This window comes from Tamandua tetradactyla, chromosome 1 (assembly GCF_023851605.1).
Source record: "Tamandua tetradactyla isolate mTamTet1 chromosome 1, mTamTet1.pri, whole genome shotgun sequence".
Taxonomy (NCBI): domain Eukaryota; kingdom Metazoa; phylum Chordata; class Mammalia; order Pilosa; family Myrmecophagidae; genus Tamandua; species Tamandua tetradactyla.
The window spans coordinates 178,194,759-178,214,093 of NC_135327.1; the positions used below are offsets into that span (position 1 = coordinate 178,194,759).

The 19,335-nt window shown below is 37.3% G+C and overlaps 1 protein-coding gene and 1 non-coding gene across 9 annotated transcripts in view; both read right to left on the minus strand.

Annotated features, from left to right (window-relative positions):
* CNOT4 (CCR4-NOT transcription complex subunit 4) overlaps positions 1-10,754 on the minus strand; it is a 171,386-nt gene extending 160,632 nt beyond the window's left edge. For 2 of the 8 annotated variants that reach the window (XM_077141656.1, XM_077141416.1), the window contains exon 1: positions 10,301-10,754. The gene's annotated coding sequence lies outside the window, so the exon portion shown is untranslated. Of the gene's footprint in view, positions 1-9,508; positions 9,595-10,300 lie in introns of all 8 variants that reach the window. The other 6 variants (XM_077141806.1, XM_077141732.1, XM_077141966.1 and 3 more) reach the window with 4 other exon arrangements.
* Positions 10,755-15,132: 4,378 nt separating this feature from the next.
* Positions 15,133-15,239, minus strand: LOC143652663 (U6 spliceosomal RNA). Its single transcript, XR_013160798.1, has one exon. It is a non-coding gene; the product is annotated as a U6 spliceosomal RNA (small nuclear RNA).
* Positions 15,240-19,335: the final 4,096 nt, after the last annotated feature.

The window sequence follows — 19,335 nt, forward strand, 5'->3', positions numbered from 1 at the left end:
TGTTTTCATCAAAATTAAAATAAATTGGAATACAATGGGAGGCCGATATCTACCTTAGAAAAAGACTACCAGCATTACTTTTTGGAAGTAAAATTCAAATCTAGGACTAGGCCAATTTGACAGAAAACTTTAGCAGAAACAGGAGATTAAAAAAAAAAGTACACTTAGTACCTACCTTATACAGGTACCCTTTAACTTAAAAAAGTACCACTATGCACCTATCGTTTATAGAGGTACCCTTGAACCTATCACCAACCCTATGGTTAAAGGACCTTAAAAAGGTTTCAAAGCACTTACTTAGTAAATTCATAAAGCTATGTTATAATTAATTACATAAAATTAAAAATAACAGGCAGACCAATACATTTCAGAGTAGTGTGGGCAGAAGATAAAAAAGTATTTGCAAATCCCGCCCCCCCTCAAAGGACTTGGGAAAAAGGTGGAAATATTAATCCCCACCTGGGGAAGACCTAATATTCTCGCAATCATTGGAAACTGCCTACGTGATGGGCCAGGGCCTGAATCTTGGGGCTTACCCTTATGAAAATTATTCCTGCAAAGGAAAATCTAAGCCTACTTATGATTATACCTAACAGTCATCCCCAAGAGAACCTCTTTTACTGCTCAGATATGGCCTCTTTCTCTCTAAGCCAACTACTCAGGTGAACTCACTGCTCTACTCCCTACGTGGGACATGACTGCCAGGGATGAGCCTGGCCCTGGCATTGTGGATTGAGAAAGCCTTCTTGACCAAAAGGGAGAAGAGAAATGAAACAAAGTTTCCGTGGCTGAGAGATTTCAAATAGTCAAGAGGTCATTCTGAAGGTTATTCTTTTGCAGTATATAGATACAGCTTTTCAGTGTTTGGTGTATTGGAGTAGTTAGATGGAAATATCTGAAACTGTTGAACTGTAATCCAATAGTCTTGATTCTTGAAGACAGCTGAATAACTATTGAGCTTTTAAAGTCTGACCATATGGATTATGAAAACCTTGTGACTGATACTCTCTTTATCAATGTATGGACAGATGAGTAAGAAGGGGGAAAAAAAGACAAAAAAATAAATAATGGGGGGAGCAGTACTGGATATTTTGAATGCTCTTTTTTACTTTTATTTCTACATTTATTCCTTTTTTTTTGGAGTACTGAAAATGTTCAAAAATTGACTGTGATGATGAACACACAGCTATATGATGATACTGTGAACCACTGATTGCACAATTTGATTACATGGTGTGTGAATATATAAATATATCTCAATTAAATTTAAAAAATTAAAAATAACAGGCAGAGGTTCATCCATAAAACAATTCTGGAATAACATACCTACAAACGAGTATATAGGGAGTACCACACCTACCATCTCCTCTTTCCCATCATTGTCAGTGAGAAAAGGCATGTATTTCTAAGGTTTTGAGCTGGAGGAATTAAAATGCACAAGCCTGGGCAGGGACACTAGTTTGATTTGGGACTAAAGTCTGCAGCTTTTCCAATCAGTAATGACAACCTAACTTAAAAAGAAAACTTAAATATATAGTTAAAGGCAGCAAAGGAGACAGTATCACAAATGCTTTAGGCAAAAATGCATGGTAGATTGACTGTACCCCACCCACGTATGGAATGTCTGTATGTTAAGAATGTATGTGCTACTAGAGAGGTTATCCTGAAGTTATTCTTATGCATTTTATAGATATCCCCTTTTTAGTTTAAGGTGTACTGGAGAGGCTAGAGGGAAGTGCCTGAAACTGTACAGCTGTGTTCCAGTGGCCATGTTTCTTAAAGATGAGCGTATAATAGTATAGCTTTTGCAGTGTGACTATGTGATTGTGAAAACCTGTGTCTGATGCTCCTTTTATCTACAATATTGACAGATGAGTAAAAAATATGGATTAAAAATAAAAAAATAATAGGGAGAACAAACGTTAAACTGAGTACACTGAAATACTAGTGAACAATGAAAGGGAGTGGTAAGGGGTATAGAAAAAAACGGGGAACAAAGGTTAAAATCTATTGAGTAGATGGAAATGCTAGTAGTCAATGAGCGGGAAGGGTAAAGGGTATGGTATGTATGAATTTTTTCTTTTTATTTTTTTCTCTGGAGTGATACAAATGTTCTAAAATGATCTAAAAAATGATCATGGTGATGAATATACTACTATGTGATGATACTGTGAGCCAGATTATATACCATGCACGGAATGTTTGTATGTTAAGAATGTTCATGTTTGTACATTGTTTTGGCTTGATAATTAAAAATAAATTTAAAAAAGAAGAAGAATGTATGTGCTTGTCTCATCTATGAAAATTTAAAAAAAAAATGCACAGTACCCTTCATTACAATTTTATATGTCTTCCCACTTTATTTTCTGCCTCTCCTCCCTTTTTCTAATCATATAATGCACTTGCCCTCCTGGATACCAAAGGTACCTCCAAAGGCAATCCTCTAAAATCGGCTTCCTCCCAACCAATGTATTAATGAAAAATATATACAATTATTAATAATTAGATATTAATTCAAACTAGTCTCTAGTGTTTAAACTATTCTGGGAGAAATTTTTGGAACAGGGAACCACTTTTTTCCTCCACCCTTTCACCATGACACTCTTAAAAGTGACTCTACACCACAAGGGATTAAATTAAAATTTCTTGGGGAAAAAAACTAGACTGGCAGCTACTACTAAGAATATTCTCAAGTACAGAAGTTTTTCTATACTGCATATTTGATATTTACCTCCCTCTCACATTTACTGGTGGCAATAAGAAAGATGCATAATCCTTCTCAAAATTCTACTGGGCAAAAAAGATTTCAACCCAATCTTAAATTCAGTTTAACACATTAAAGCCTCTGTTAAACAAACCCCCAAGGAGAAGGTAACGGCTTTTCATTCTAGTGACTATATTACTGAACACACATGACCGGCCAAATAAAGAAGTAAGAACTATCAAAAATAGCTTTGTCATGTAACAAAAAGACATTTTAGGATGCAGGGAATGTCAATGAAAAACAACAAATATTTCCCAATGATATATTCTGTTACACCATTATTTTTATGATTATTAATATTTCCCCAAGTACTAAAAGGTTCATGACATTATGCTAGGCTCCTTTTAATATTAACAGGAAATAAATTATTGAGAAAATTAAGACAAATTAAATTCAAACATTTTAAGCACCTTGAGCTTGAGATGTTTTCAGACTCAATTGTGAGAGAATCCTTGAAATACATCTGATAAATTAGTGGGGGAAGATCTACAATACTGAAGAGAATAGGAAGAGAATAAATGGCAATACAGTACTATTAATAGATGAATACAGTATTATTCATCTACTATTTACAAAGCAAGACACCATTTTTGTTTCCCAGCTTTAAGATAAAATATGAAAATTTCCTTCACAAAACAAAGAAAGCATGTTATCCAGAAACACACAATGGTGTAAAAATTTGGCTTAATGAAGGGTCAACAAAGTAAAACCAATAAATAAAAGAATAATTTTTTCAAGGATCTCAGGGCTTAAAAAAAAAAAAGCCCAACCAAACAAATATGGCTGGTGTTTAACAAGATTTGTTTTTAATACTACCTTTGCACAACAAAGTCTACTAAAATAAATCAAAGAATGAATTTTCATTTCATAATGTTCCTACATTCTTTGGCCTGTTGACGTAACATTATCCATGCTTAAACAGAGAGTTTGGAGCTGGCAATATTTAGTGTTCTACCTTCATCAGAATTTTCTGCCATTCCCCCTCCTCTAATCAGGCCATTATTAAATTTTAAAGGTAGACAATAATACCTGGTTATAAGTCTCCTAATACCTCCTTCTGAACTGTCACACACATGGACAGCAGATGAGGCATGGATTTGTCTTTTACAAACGAAATATGTTCTATTTCTTACTATCACATAACAAAGACTGCTTCTTTATTTTCCAAACCCTTATTCCCTAATGAATGAATACCTAAAATTATTTGAAAACACGGGTAGCAATACTCTACTGAAATTTTTTGAGACTGTTATTTGAGTAATCATGTAGGACTTCCTTTCCAAAAGCTGGGCTTAGATAACAAATTGCAGTTTATATCAAAGACAAATAGTCCATATTTTCTCAATCCTTACTCCCCAAAACCATGGTGTCATTTCTAAATATAAGGGACTGAAAAGAAGATGGAATGAATTAGTTGCCAAATCCCATAAAATTTCCACTCTAACATCTATCAGAATGGCCCCTTAACCGCAGTAATCTGGTCTTTAATTTTTCAAGCTCAACTCAAATGTCAACCCCAAAATATGCTGCACATTAAGGAAAGAGCAACCTTTCTAAAAAAATACTTTTAGCATGTCATCTCCTCCCCCAGCCCAACCTCTATGGCTCCTTATCGCATACCAGATCAAATTCAACCTGACACTGAATCCACCTTCCACAATCTAGCTTTACACTACTTATACAAACTTATTTGACACAACTCCCAAAAATGAACACTTTACTCCACTGAGATCATACTCCTTATATCCCTCTCACATCATGCTGTTCCCCACCAATAAGTCTTTACTCATGCTTCCATCCCCAACATGGAACGTACGGAACGTCAATGTTCCCCTTTTGGAGATGCAGTGCCTATACCAATAGTATATATCCTTTATTCAAGTCCACTTTCTCCAGAAAGCCTCACTCCTAGAACTTTAATCTGAACATGTCTCTACACTAACATACTGGACTCAGACTACAGTTACCACACACTGGAGGATTTATTTCTATACTACTTCAGGTAGTGTTACTTATATTATTTTGAAAGTGTTCTTACCAAGATAAGCTCTTAGAAGAGGCTGCTCCATTTTCCAAGAAGTGGGTCTATAATAAGCACCCAAAGACTGATTTAAATAACCCTGATAAAAGGTTAAGATATTCTATTATGTCAAAAGAGTTACAAATGAAATGAGATGATAATTAGAATTTGCTTCAAAATAAAATTCAGGTCAAAGAGTAGGGAGAGGATAGCAAAGCAAGTGGTAGAATAGATGAAACCTGATGGGCTATGAGTTGATAATTCTTGAGGCTGACTGAGAGCAACATGGCGGTTCATCCTAGTATTGTCTTTTATACTTAAAATGTTTCACAATGTAAGTTAAAAATAGTTACTAATAATATCTTTGCTTTGTTTAAAGACAAAACCAAATACTTACAACATCTTCCTTACTCAACAAATGCTTAGGTCCCTATATTTAGGTAAGAAAAAACTTCTGGAAAGTTGAGTTTGACAGGGAATTTGCAGCATCCTAGTTCTTATCTGAGAATTAATGTAAATAAATTAGAGGAAAAATCTAATTGAGATGGAAAAGATCTCTATCAAAAGAAAAATTAATCTTACCATCAAAAGCAATATAGTTTATATTACCATATTATCATTAATTTTCATTCAACTACAGCATTCACAAAAGGGTCCACCAGATAACTGCTGAAAATCAAAAATACTGAGAAAAACATAAGCAAAAACTTCGAGGCAGAAATAAGAAAAAAGGGGAAAAAGTTGCTACAACCAATGTCCAACAATTAAATTGGCCAATGTTATTTTAGGAAATTCACAATCTAAAGGACTTGATGCCCTCACAAGGAATGAATTAACAGGTTCTTAAATAAAATAAAAATGATCACGTCCACTTTATTCCAAGAACCGAAAAAAAACGAGCTTAAGAAATGCCAGATAACTGGCATAAGGGTAAGAACAATGTATCTATTTGCTGCTTTAAGAAATGTTCTTTCAGTCTTTAGCCACCTTTCAAAATTCAATAATTTTCCCTACATCATTCAACTAATTTCTTCCAAAAGCTATTTATACCAAACCTATTATTTTTTAATGCAGGCATTTTATTTTTCTAATATACTGCTTTTTTTTTTTTTTACCTTGACTCCCAACTCCTGAAGTGGTTTTACAAGCAAATGTAATTATTCTGATTTCTCTTCTAATCCATATTTTGTTTAAATACTCAAGAGATGAAATCTTAGTTACCATGACTAAAAAAGCATATACACATATATATACAAATAGCAAGACATCCCCTAATAGCATACCTTATCTGCCTATTATCCAATAAGATGAAAGTTTAAAACAGAACAACATACTATATAAACAATTTAATAATAATGCCATCCTCACAAATGAACTCCTCATACAAACCACCTGTATTATAAAATTAGGTTTTCCTAGCAAATAAAAACAATCTTCTTTTAAGTAATTTATAGCTTCTCTCTTCCGACATTAGAAAAATTCTGCTATGGGAGAGCTAACCCAAGGGGCCAAAATAGTGTTGAAATTTTCTCTCCTATAAATAATTTTCTGATTAAAAAAAAAGAATCATACTATGAAAGAGAAATGTGACTAGACTCACAGAATTATATTGCAACATTTGAAAAAGCTGACATTTACGACACAATCTTTTCTATTAAGGACAACAAATAATATTGAAAAAAGTTTTTAGAAAAGTGCTAAATAAATTATTAAAATGTTGCACTACCTTCTTTTCTTGTGCCACAAAAACAATTGAGTAAATTATGCTGTTTTTATAATCTGTTTACCCTCAATATTAAAGAAGCAAATACACACATATATGTAAAACAATCTTTAAAAGATCAGGAATACACCCACACTTTATACAACAATGGTCATTTGCATATTTTTCTTAATATGTCTAAATAACATAAAATTCATAGCCTCAGAGTATATTAACAAGTTTTATCAAATGCATGCTATTCCAGTGGGATGAAAACCATTTACAAGTTCCATTTAGATTAAAAATTCCCTTGAGAAAAATATGTAGTACATTCTAGTTATACAGTTTCTAGAACAGCAAAAATCCCTATAACCTATTTGCCTATTGTTTTTCTTCAGAATCAATTGAACTGAATCTTATAACTTCTTTCACAAAAATATCAAGACTAAATACTGTACATACTGACAGAAAGCTAACTGCATTTTCAGAGGTAGAAGCTTCCAGAAATTAATACGTCCTAGCTTATTCAAATGGTCTACAAAAGTGGTAACACTGAGTTTAGAGTCAATGCAGTATTATTTGCAGTCACATTAAAATATATATAATGGAAATGTTCTAAAATTGATTGTGATGATGAATGCACAACTATGTGATGACACTGTGAGGCACTGACTGATTGTATACTTTGAAAGGACTTTGTGGTGTGTGATTATATCTCAATAAAATTGCATTTAAAAAGGGTGCACAGGGAGTTCAGTGGTTAGAAATGCCCGCCTTTCATGCAGGACACCCAGGTTCGATTCCCAGAGCATACACCCCCCCAAAAAAACTGCATTAAAAGAAAAAATATATTTATATATAAAAACAAAGAGTGTAGCTTCATTTTAAAACCAGGAGTAGGTAAGACTTCTAAAACAAAACTACTTAAACTAAGAAGACAGGTAAATAATTTTTAAAATAAAGTTCCCCTAATGCAAGGCACTCATTCTTAAGCAACACTTTCTTTTGTTTTCTACAAGGTAGTATCACCGGTACTCCCATTTTGCTAAAGTTGAAGGGCATAACAAAACAATTTTTCTGCATCTTGCCATTTGTTTATAACTGTCTTGTCCTCTGAAATTGAAGATCTGTCTATGTAACTTTCTAAAACAAATTTTATAAACCAACTTGAAGTATTTCATGTTCAAAAACTTTCTTTAGACATAATCTATTCAGCTAAAGAATTCAACATATTAAACTTGGCAGAACGTATTTCAAATTATCCAAAGAAACTATGAAAGTATGAAGTTGTAATATGCAAAATGTTACATCTGAAAACTTAAACCATGCAAAAATATTTTAGAAATCTCAATGCCCTATTTCCTGTCAAAGTTATCACGGAGAACTTTAGAAACAGACACACTAAATAGACACCCTTAAGTCCCCAAAGTTAATTCATTTTGATTCAGAGGGCTACAACTAAAAATTTAACGGTTTCAGGCAATAAGCAAGAATGACAGAAAAGCATGAGAAAAAAATAGTGAGGCAAATATCTTTACGAAAGAAATGATGTATGAAAATCATTTATCCCCCTCTGTCAGACAAACAATCCTCTCCTAGAATCCTTCCACTGCCAAGGATTTCTAAACCTGTGTGTGTCAGGCTTGTTCAAAGTAGAAAGGTTTCTTCATCAACATATTACAAAGAAAAATGAAGTATATATTTTTACTTGGAGCTGAAGATTAACTGTATTATATACGCTACAAATGATTAAACTAAGTGTAAATAATATTTCAAGAAAATTTCAAGTTATAACTTAAGACAAGGTTGTCTATGTAAATTGTTTCCAATTCTCCAAAGAGTAGAGATTTACTTATTTTTCCCAAATCAGGGCTTAAATGGTTAACAGGGAAAAAAGAAGCTTTATAAACAGCTTTTCTAACCTTAGTTTACCATTTGATAAAATAGACCATTCATCACAATCAAGTAAATATAACACCAAATGTTAGATTCCTCAAATTTCACAGATGAAATGTGCAAAAGTGACTAACGGGTAACTGTATTTGTATTTATACTTAAGATATTATTACTTTTGATAGATATATTGCTGCCTGAGATCGATACTATGACTTAAAACATTTTTACATACATCTTAAGAACACAAGGTCTTATTTAGGCTTAAACTTGAGATGACTGTATCTGATCTATATAATCCTCTGTGCTTTTCTGGTAATTATTTCACAGTGGACTGACTGTAGTAAAGGCTCCTTCTTTCCATTATGCCATTAACCAGTCCATTTCAATTTCTGTTTTTGCCAAAACATGGACATCATAAGCAATCTCTCGTTTCTTGTTTTTTGCTTTTCAATGTAGGTAACAATGCCAGTGGGTGTCAAGAAATGCATATTATGTGCACAGCTCTGTCATTTCTTTTACCAGTCCTTTTTTCTATGGATAAAATATGAGGGATTTCATATGCAAAAGAAATACCATTTTTCTTTTGCAAACATACCTAATGGATTTTTAAGAGAAGACAATTTATTCAGATAACTACCACTCTAGATGTGTTAAATGAGAGAACTTTGCAAATACACAAATACTAAGTAAATATGACATTAGAAGAGGAAATTTCCACTCAAACCACAAATAAGATATCAATTAAGCTCAATAATATAACTCACTTGGTCAATAATCAATGCACAATATGGAAGGGATCTGTAACCCACATATAATCAAAAAATCATATTTGCTCGTGAAGTTCACAAATGAATTTTGTTTGTGCACCAGATTTATCTTATGTTGAAATGCTTAGGGTAATATTTGCTGGTATAATCCGAACCCATATTAAGTAGCCTGAGAAAGACAATTCAGGAGAACACTTAGTAAGGGGAAATCGGTTCAAAATGAAAACAAAACAAAAAAAATAGACATCCCAACAGAGTAAGTAATCCACAAACAGATCACTGAAAACAAAACGAAAACGTTCCTCTTCTGGGTAGTCTGAATAAATGATCTTTACTCATGATGTCTCATAGTATCCTACCTCACTTCATTCACTTCCCAACTTCCTTGACTTTTCGAGGGTCAACATGGAGCATCCCTTTTTCTGGAATTATATGTTGAAAGAATCTGTTTAGGAAAGAGGGAAGGGGCGGATAATTCCCACGGCTGAGAAACAGGTGGGTTAGATCGGGCAGCAGTATAATCTAGGTATTTAAGGGGCAGCTTTAAAATGACATGTGGTTAAAGCAAAGATCGGAAGAAGCTCTAATGTGGCATACAGACTACCGGGGCTGAATGCAAGCAGAAAGGGGGAGGAGGGGCAAAGGCTAATTCCAGAGTAGTAGCAGTGGAGGAAAAAAACAAGCAGCAGGACAAGTGGGCAAAGAGCGGTGGGATTAATAAGCAGCAGCAACACCAGTCAGAGTGGAAGTGATGGCTTTGGTCCTGGGAGACCAGAGGCAGTGGGGAAGGACGTCAGAGAAGGGAAAGAGCTGGAGAAACAAGTATTGAGACCTAAGACCTGCCCCAACAAAAATATACAGAAGAGAGCTGAAGAAGCAGCCCCGGCCTCCCAAATGAAGAAATTTTAGAAGGAGAGTTGCTGCTCGCCGCCGCCGTTGCCTTCTGCCCCGCTCCCTTTTCCTGGTGGTAACTGCTGTGGCGTAGAGGAGAGAGGGAGGAGGAGGAGGAGGAAGACCAAGGAGGAGGGTGAAGATGAGGCGGGGGGTGGGGAGAAAGGGGGGTGCGGCCTGCTCAATCCCTGCGAAGCCTCCGCTCTCTCGTAGCCGGTCAGCCCCGGGTTTCCCCTAAACCCAGCCCCGCATAGACTCACCCGCCTGCCTTGCCTCGCTTTTCCCTTAGCCGACTCCTCGCACTGCCTCGTCCACACAAGAGACCACTGAAAGACTGTCGGGGGAAATACTCTTCAGAACCAGGCTTGATTGCTTCAGCGAGTCCGACCTTTACGGCTGAGAGAGAGACTATCAGCTTTCGGTGGGTTCCACAGCCAGACGGGCCACCATCTTACATTAGGGTAAGACTCCTCCGGCCTTTCGTGCGCAGGCGCACGCCGATCAGGCCTGGAGGGGCGGGGGAGGGGCTGGAGGAGCGGCTGGCGACGGAATGGGAGGTTGCTGCGGCCGCTCCCGCAGCACTCTGGGAGTTGTAGTACTCAGAGGGTAACCGCCCAGCTGCAAGCCGGGAGTTGAAGTTCTAACTCCGAGGGCTGACGGGATCGCCCACCTCACGTGGCTGCTAGACTGCTGCCTTTCTTCGTGTTTTGCCCCTGTCTCTATCCGCGTGTTCAGCTCTACTGTCATTTGGGCGGCAGTATCGTTAATCTTTCTCTTTCCTCGCTGTTTGCTGAAATATGGGATACCCAAACTCGAGGCAGGTGTAACCAATTTGAGGGGACCCGAGAACAACTGTCCTCTGCTCCACCTACCACAGATCTGAAGGAGGCGGGATAGAGACAAGTCGTGGGTAGGAGGAGCGCGGGATTTGATCTAGGGTGAGAATTTGATACTGACTTGGCTTCTGTTCTCGGAAAGTGAGCGTTTACTCGTCTCCCCATCTTTGCTCTTTTTGGAGGAACTGTATTCTTTGGCAGTAACCACCCTAAATCCCATCTTCGCCGCAAGTCTCCTGGTAAAAAAATTATCGGAAATTGTCCTGTGCACAGTGTACACAGGATTTAAAGACCCATACACGTATAAGACATGTATTTCTAATGATGTAAATGTGAGAACATTATGCGGAACTCGATGCACATTACTGCAGCTTATTCTCCCCTGCATGGTTTTGTGAGCCAAATTCAAAACAAGCTCCGCACACATCACCATATCCCAAAGAATATAAGAAGGCATCCGCAATCCCTAGGAGTGTCGGGGTATTCTCAATCATAAAAATCAGTCATTTTACTAGTCCCTCCTGTGGCCTCCTAGAACGCCGGTGAAAGTGGCGCTCGAAACAGTCGCTTTTGCTTATTGCGTGTATTCTTCACCCATTCATAGAACAAGTACTCATCGAGCGCCTCTGTGCCCCGCATTATTCTTGAAGGTGGGAATAGACAGTGAGCTAAACAGACGAGATTCCCTTTCCCCATTCTACTGTGTGGGGAGAAAGAAGAGAAGGCAAATCAATTTTTTAAATATATTATTAAAAATGTATGGTATGTCAAAACTAATAAGGAAGAACTTTAAAACAAGGGAGAAGAGTAGGGAAAAGGTTGTAATTTGAGATATGAACCTAACCTGACATTTTTTAAAAATACAAGTTAGTTCTTTATGTTTCAATTTCTTCACCAATAATTACTTGGTGAAAAATTAAGATGTATAATCATAAAATGTATAAACTCACATTTACCATAAATTTGAAATTGTAGAATCGTGAAATGACTACCTAATAAGGAAACTTGGGAAATCATTGGGGTCTACCTTTATGCAGCTTACTGCCTCAACATTCAGTATAGGTGATATGTATTTTTTTAATATGTTTATTTTTCTTGTGTCGATAATCCTTTTTATAGTGTAATAAAAACAAAGTAATAAAAAGAATGAAATTAAAAGAAGAAATGGATCATTTCTATTATTGAAGATTAGAACCATAGCAGTAAAACTGGATGGCATTTTAAGCATCATCTAATCCAATGGTTCGCACCTTATCTTACCAGACTTTTTTTAAATAACAAATATTGTTATACTGTCCTTTGTTATCCTAAGATGAAATATATACGTAATATAGCCTCCGTCCACAATACATGATTTTCAATATATATAGTTAAGCTCAGACATGACAATGTTAGAAAATAACAAAATCATCATTTGCTTGCACTTATAAATAAAATTCCAATGAAAGTGACAGCTACAAATACTGACACAAGTACAGTATTTGGCCATCTCTGGTGGACACTAGTCTTTCTTCACTGTTCATAGTAGATGCATTCCCTGAACTATGTTTTAAAAACTTTGTGTTCATATGTAAAATAAAGATTTTTTTTTTAATATGTTTTAGGTTAAGATCATTTTAAACAGGTTTTTCATCTAGAGCAGGACATTTGAAAGTCATGAGGGACATGAAACACTTCATTGTGAGAAATAGTCCCTGCATTGCACCAAGTCTAGCATACCTGGCCTCTGCACTCTAGAGGCCGGTAGGGCCTCCCCCAAGTATCCAACACTTGGGGACAATACCACACCTATTGAGACTCATTAAGTGATAGAGACCTATGAGTAAGGAAATGGTATTTCCTAGGTTGCCAACTAGTTAGTGACTTTGTCACCACCCTCTCAAGCCAATGCTTTTTTTACTACATTATATTACCAATTCCTCATGTATATATATGTGTCTAATTTCATATAGACTTGTCCATGCAACACTTAATTCTCATAATTTTTTTACACCAGTTTTAATGAGAATAAAACAGCACATTTATTAGTGGCTTACATATCTGCCTTGACAGCAAAAGTGATTGTAACTTGCATAAATAATACACTCAAAAACATTCCATACTCCTCAACTGGTGGTTAGAGCAGCACAATTAATGAAAGAACAAAAAAGTGACTATTGTCGTTAGTAGGCATCAAAAATAAGTTTTGACAAAGAAGATGAGAGGAGCATTCTTGAACTCCTGGATGCCAGGAAGCAGAGTTTTTCAGAATCAAAATAGGAAAAAACCCTAATTAAGAGCTTGTTCTAGTTTGCTAGCTGCTGGAATGCAATATACCAGAAATAGAATGGCTTTTAAAAAGGGGAGTTTAATAAGTTGCTAGTTTACAGTTCTAAGGCTAAGAAAATGTCCCAATTAAAACAAGTCTATAGAAATGTTCAATCAAAGGCATCCATCCAGGGAAAGATGCCTTGGTTCAAGAAGACCGATGAAGTTCAGGGTTTCTCTCTCAAGTGAGAAGGCACATGGCAAACACAGAGTTTCTCTCTCATCTGGAAGGGCAAATGGTGAACACGGTCAGGGTTCCTCTCTCATCTGGAAGGGCACATGGCGAATACGGCATCATCTGCTAGCTTCTTCTCCTGGCTTCCTGTTTCATGAAGCCCCCGGGGAGGCATGTTCCTTCTTCATCTCCAAAGGTCACTGGCTTGTGGGCTCTCTGCTTCTTGTGGCTGTGTCATTCTGCTCTGCTCTCTCTGAATCTCCCATTCTCCAAAATGTTTCTTCTTTTATAGGACTTCAGAAACTAATCAAGGCCCACGTGAATGGGTGGAGACATGTCGTCACCTTATCCAGTTTAACAACCACTCTCCATTATATCACATCTCCAAGGAGAAGATCTAATTACAGTTTCAAACATACAATGCTGAATAGAGATTAGAAGAAACAGCTGCATTTACACAATGGATTAGGATTAAAACATGGCTTTTCTAGGGTACATACATCATTTCAAACCAGCACAGAGCTCAAGGTCCCAACCCTCAGTGTCACAGAGTTGGTTCTGCTGCTTTTAATGAATTCATTATTTTAACACATCAAATAACCTGACTTTTCTTTACCCAAAATTAAAACCGAGGACATCAATACATTATAATACTCTTCAGAAATGCAAACACCCTGAAATAGATCATTATCACACTCTTCACAGGGACTTGCTATTTAGGTACAGTTAGTAGAATTTCATATTTGAAGTGTTTTCATAAAATTACAAGTGTCACAATCTTACAAGTTCTGTTTCCTCCTATGCTGTTCACCAAAGCACTCTATTGTTAAGAGTCTTCTTCATTGCTCGAACATAGAAACTGCTTAGTAAAATTCTTCAGCTCATTTTCAAATTGAACAGCCTTATTTCTTAAGAGTTTTGAAGGATTTTGTATCTTCTCCAACTGATCTATTTCTTTGGATAATCTAGCATTTTTTTCTTTCAGGTGTCTGAGTAATATCAACTTGTTGGCACAGGTGCACAAAAGTGGTAGCCTTCTGTTGTACTTGATGACTGCAGTTTGCACTTGTGAAGCTAACAATCATCTGCAGTTTTGGTTGCACCGTTCACAAACTGCTGTTTAAAGACTCTCTCCTTGGGGCGAGTGGTCCAGGACAGTCTTTCATAAAGCACAAAGCTCCATACATACTTAAAGAAGCAGATATGAGTTTCCAGCCTACCTTTTCCAGATCACTCCTCCAACAACAATGATGCCTATAGAGGTTCTACATGTAAGAGAAGCTAATCCTGTTATTAAGGTAACCATAAGTTCTTCCTGTGATGCATTATCTGGCATTGCTGGACTGGTAGAAGCAGTGAGAGTAGAAGCTAAAGATCTAGGCAGCTGAAAGATATGTTCTGGTAATCCAAGGAGCAACCTCTGAGCATTATTAGGGACCAAGAAACGATGTTCCAGGGAAGACCAGCCCAGGGAAAAATGGAATACAATATCCTCTTGAAAATCAGAGCATAATTTGTGGCAATTTAGGTCATAGCTAAGATCAATTTTTTTGCACGAGATCAATGTGTATAGTTTACTCTCTATACCAGCTAGAAGTAATGGCTTCAAATTTTCAATCATTTCTTCCTGGGACTGAACCATGGAGGCACTGACGTCACTGGTGCACCGATCGGCCAAATTCCTTCCTATACCAGCTTCTTTGTGCTTATTTAGCTCATTCTTATACGCTTTCAATAACTTGGAGTAGGATGAAACTCAGAACAAAATTCATCAAAAAATATGGAACGCTTCACGAATTTGTGTGTCATTCCTGCACAGGGGCCATGCTGATCTTCTCTGTATTGTTCCAATTTTAGTATATGTGCCGCTAAAGCAAGCACTAATTCTCATATAATTTTAAATGCTAATCAACATTAAATTCTGTTACCTAGCTTGCCTCATGAGTCCTCAGTGTGGAGGAATCTGTTTATTTTATATATGTTTTTACCTCCTTCTCTGTGTTAGGTATTATGCTAGGTGCTGGTGGAATAGAAGTACAGTGAGCAATAAAACATTTTCCTTGTTCTCATAGAGCATAGTGCCTAGTAGAGGCAGCAGATTAAATAATCATACATATAAGTAAATATAAATATATAAACATAAATATAATCCCTTAAATTTAATTATGACTGGTGATGAATACTATGGAAAGTGTTTACAAGATGTTTTGAGAGAGTATGAGAGGGGGTACTAATTTAGATTGGTGAGGGAGAGGAGAGTAGTCAGCGAAGATCTTCACCAGGTTAAAAGGGATAGGGTGAACACTGTTGCAGCCTTGACACCAACTGCAGTGATAAAGACTGTATTTCTCCCTATTAATTCCCACTTCTAAGTTTACCTTCAGAGAGAGAGGCCCACAGGGAATATAGAGGAGTTGTTCCCTGAACATCCCTCAGAAAGTGTATCTGTGCAGTGCAATGGGTGAACTGTGGCAGCCATGATGAAGCACGATAGAATAGAACCACTGCAGTTCCTTGGTTTCCTATCTATGTCTGAAAGAGTTAATAGACAACTGCAAATCCCTGGTTTCCTATCCGCCTCTTTAAAAAGTTAATGAACAACTACAATACCCTGTTTTTTATCTAGCTCCAAAGGAAGTAATGCAAACTGCAAACTTTAGCTGCAAACTTCATGGGACAAAATGTCTCCTCAAGCTTCCAGAACCTCCCAAAACCGCCAAAACCTCCCAAACCATAAAATCATGGCCTGAAGCAAACTCTTAAGTAAGAACAGAAAGCCTGGGATTGTAAAAATTGTTAAACATCTCCCCAAAGACAAGTTTTGAATACATGACAGGCTGGCCACAAGCATCAATAGTTATCCCTTCCTGAAACAATACTAGACCTGTGTGCCGGTTTGAAACTGTCGTGTACCCCAAAAAAGTCATACTCTTTAATCCTCATTTATTGCTGGGTGGGTTCTTTTTTAAAAAAAATTATTTTATTTATTAAACATACCAACATACAAACACAAACATTCTTCCCATATGATCATTCCATTCTACATTTATAATCAGTTATTCACAATATCATCACATTGTTGTATATTCATCATCATGATTGTGCTGGTTTGAAAGGATGTATGGACCCTAGAAAAGCCGTGTTTTAATCAAAATCCCATTTCATAAAGGTAGAATAATCCCTATTCAATACTGTATGTTTGAAACTGTAATCAGATCATCTCCCTGGAGATGTGATTTAATCAAGAGTGGTTGTTAAGCTGGACCCATTTGGGTGGGTCTTGATTAGTTTCTGAAGTCCTATAAAAGAGGAAACATTTTGGAGAATGAGATTCAGAGAGAGCAGAGATTGCTGCAGCACCACAAAGCAGAGAGTCCACAAGCCAGCGACCTTTGGAGATGAAGAAGGATAATGCCTCCTGGGGAGCTTCATGAAACCGGAAGCCAGGAGAGAAAGCTAGCAGATGACACCATGTCTTCCAACTGAGAAAGAAGCCCTGAACTTCATCAGCCTTCTTGAACCAAAGTATCTTTCCCGGATGGATGCCTTTGACTGGACATTTCTATTGACTTGTTTTAATTGGAACATTTTCTCAGCCATAGAACTGTAAATTAGCAACTTTTTAAATTCCCCTTTTTAAAAATCATTCCATTTCTTGTGTATTGCATTCTGGCAGCTAGCAAACTAGAACAGATTTTGGTACTGGAGAGTGAAGTACACTGCTGCAGTTTGCAAATACGAAACATGTTGGAACAGCTTTTTAAATGGACAAGGAGAAGATTCTGGAAGAGTTGTGAGAAGCTTGATAGAAAAGGCCTAAAATGCTATGAAGAGACTGTTGGTAGAAATGTGGACTCTAATGTGGATACCTCTGATGAGTCCTTAGACAGAAATGAGGCACGTGTTGTTGCAAACTGGAAGGAAGGCAATCCTTGTTTTAAAATAGCAAATAATCTGGCAAAGTTGACTAGTGGCTTTGGCTGAAAGGCTGATTTTTAAAAGCCTTAAACTTGAATATTTAGCAGAAGAGATCTCCAAATTAAATGTCAAAAGTGCAGCCTGGTTTCTCCTCACAGCTTATAGTGAAATGTGACAGGAAAGAGATAAGCTGAGAACTGAACTCTTGGGTACAAAGAAACCAGAAAAAAAAGTTGATGTACTGGAGAATTCTGGGCTTCCTGGAAGGGTGATCCCAGGGAACAGTGCCCCATGTGAGGATTTGACCAAATGTGGAACCAGTCAGCCATTTCAGAGAATGCCAGGATTGGACATGGAGTTATCCAGGAAGGATTTGTTGAAACTCCTTGTCTGATGGGCATGATCCAAGGCTACTGCATAGAAAGCCAACAAGAGTGCAGTGAGACCTGTATAAACAGAGCCACTGCCAGTCTGGACTAGGGGGCTCAGAGAAGGGACACATTGGAGGAAATATAACTTCAGAGGTAAAACCATGGAGGCTGAGGTCTGAATTCAAGAAGCCTTGGGCCAGGAGAGGGGACCCACCCAAGCCCGTGGAGAGGGTGAGCTTGCCCCAAAGGCAGAGGATGGGCCTTCTACCTGCTTACAGTGGAAGAGTCATGCCGCCTCAGGCCTTGGAGAGGTTGAAGCACATTCCTTGGGGTTTGGGGGGACCCTGGCTGTCACCACATGGAGGGGTTGAATGTGTGCCCCAGAGATGGCAGAGAGCCCAGGTGCAGCCCCAATGCTTGGAGAAGGTAGAGCCGAGAAAAAGGTGGTCTCCCCAATATCCCCCAAGGTTGCATTCGAAGAGAGGCAGGCCTCTGTGTAGGCCGTTGGAAAGGGTGGGACTGCCACTTTCAGAAGCCCTGAAGATAAATGATTCTCAGACTTTGAAATCTAATGGACTTTGCCCTGCAGATTTTCAAAACTGTATGGGTCTGGTGACCCCTGTGTTCCTTCCTCCCTATGGAAATGGATATATGTATCCTATGAATGTTCCTCCTTTGTTATGTTGGCAGCAAATAACTTGTTTTGAGTTTTTATAGGTCCATAGCCAGAGGAGAACTTTGCCATAGAACAGACCATGCCTGTAACTAACTTTGATAGGAGTTTTACTGTTTCTAACTTTGTATTTCATTTGTATTGTTACTGAAATGGTTTAAGGATTTCTGATATTGTTATGAAATCAATGTATTTTGTATATGGGAAAAACATGTCTTTTTTAGGGTCCAGAGGGTGGAATGTGCTGGTTTTTTGAAAGAATGTATGGACCCTAGAAAAGCTGTGTTTTAATGAAAATCCCATTTTATAAATGCAGATAATCACTATTCAATACTGTATGTTTGACACTGTAATTAGATCATCTCCCTTGGAGATGTGATTTAATAAAGAGTGGTTGTTAAACTGGATTAGATGATGACATGTCTCCACTCATTTGGGTGGGTCTTGATATGTTTCTGGAGTCCTATAAAAGAGGAAACATTTTGGAGAATGAGAGATTCAGAGAGAATAGAGAATGCTGCAGCACCACGAAACAGAGAGTCCATGAGTCAGTGACCTTTGTAGATGAAGAAGGATACTACCTCCTGGGGAGCTTCATGAAACCCAAAGCCAGGAGAGAAAGCTAGCAAATGATGCCATGTTTGCCATGTACCTTTCCAGCTGAGAGAGAAGCCCTGACAGTGTTTGCCATGTGCCTTCTTACTTGAGAGAGAAGCCCTGAACTTCATCAGCCTTCTTGAACCAAGGTATCTTTCCCTGGATGGATGCCTTTGATTGGACATTTCTACATTTCTATTGACTTGTTTTAATTGCTACATTTTCTCAGCTTTAGAACTGTAAACTAGCAACTTTTTAAATTCCCATTTTTAAAAGCCATTCTCTTTCTGGTATATTGCATTCTGGTAGCTAGCAAATAGAACAATGATCATTTGTTAGAAGATTTGCATCAATTCAGAAAAATAAATAAAAAGAAAGAAAAAAAATCATACATACCATAATCCTTACCCCTCCCTTT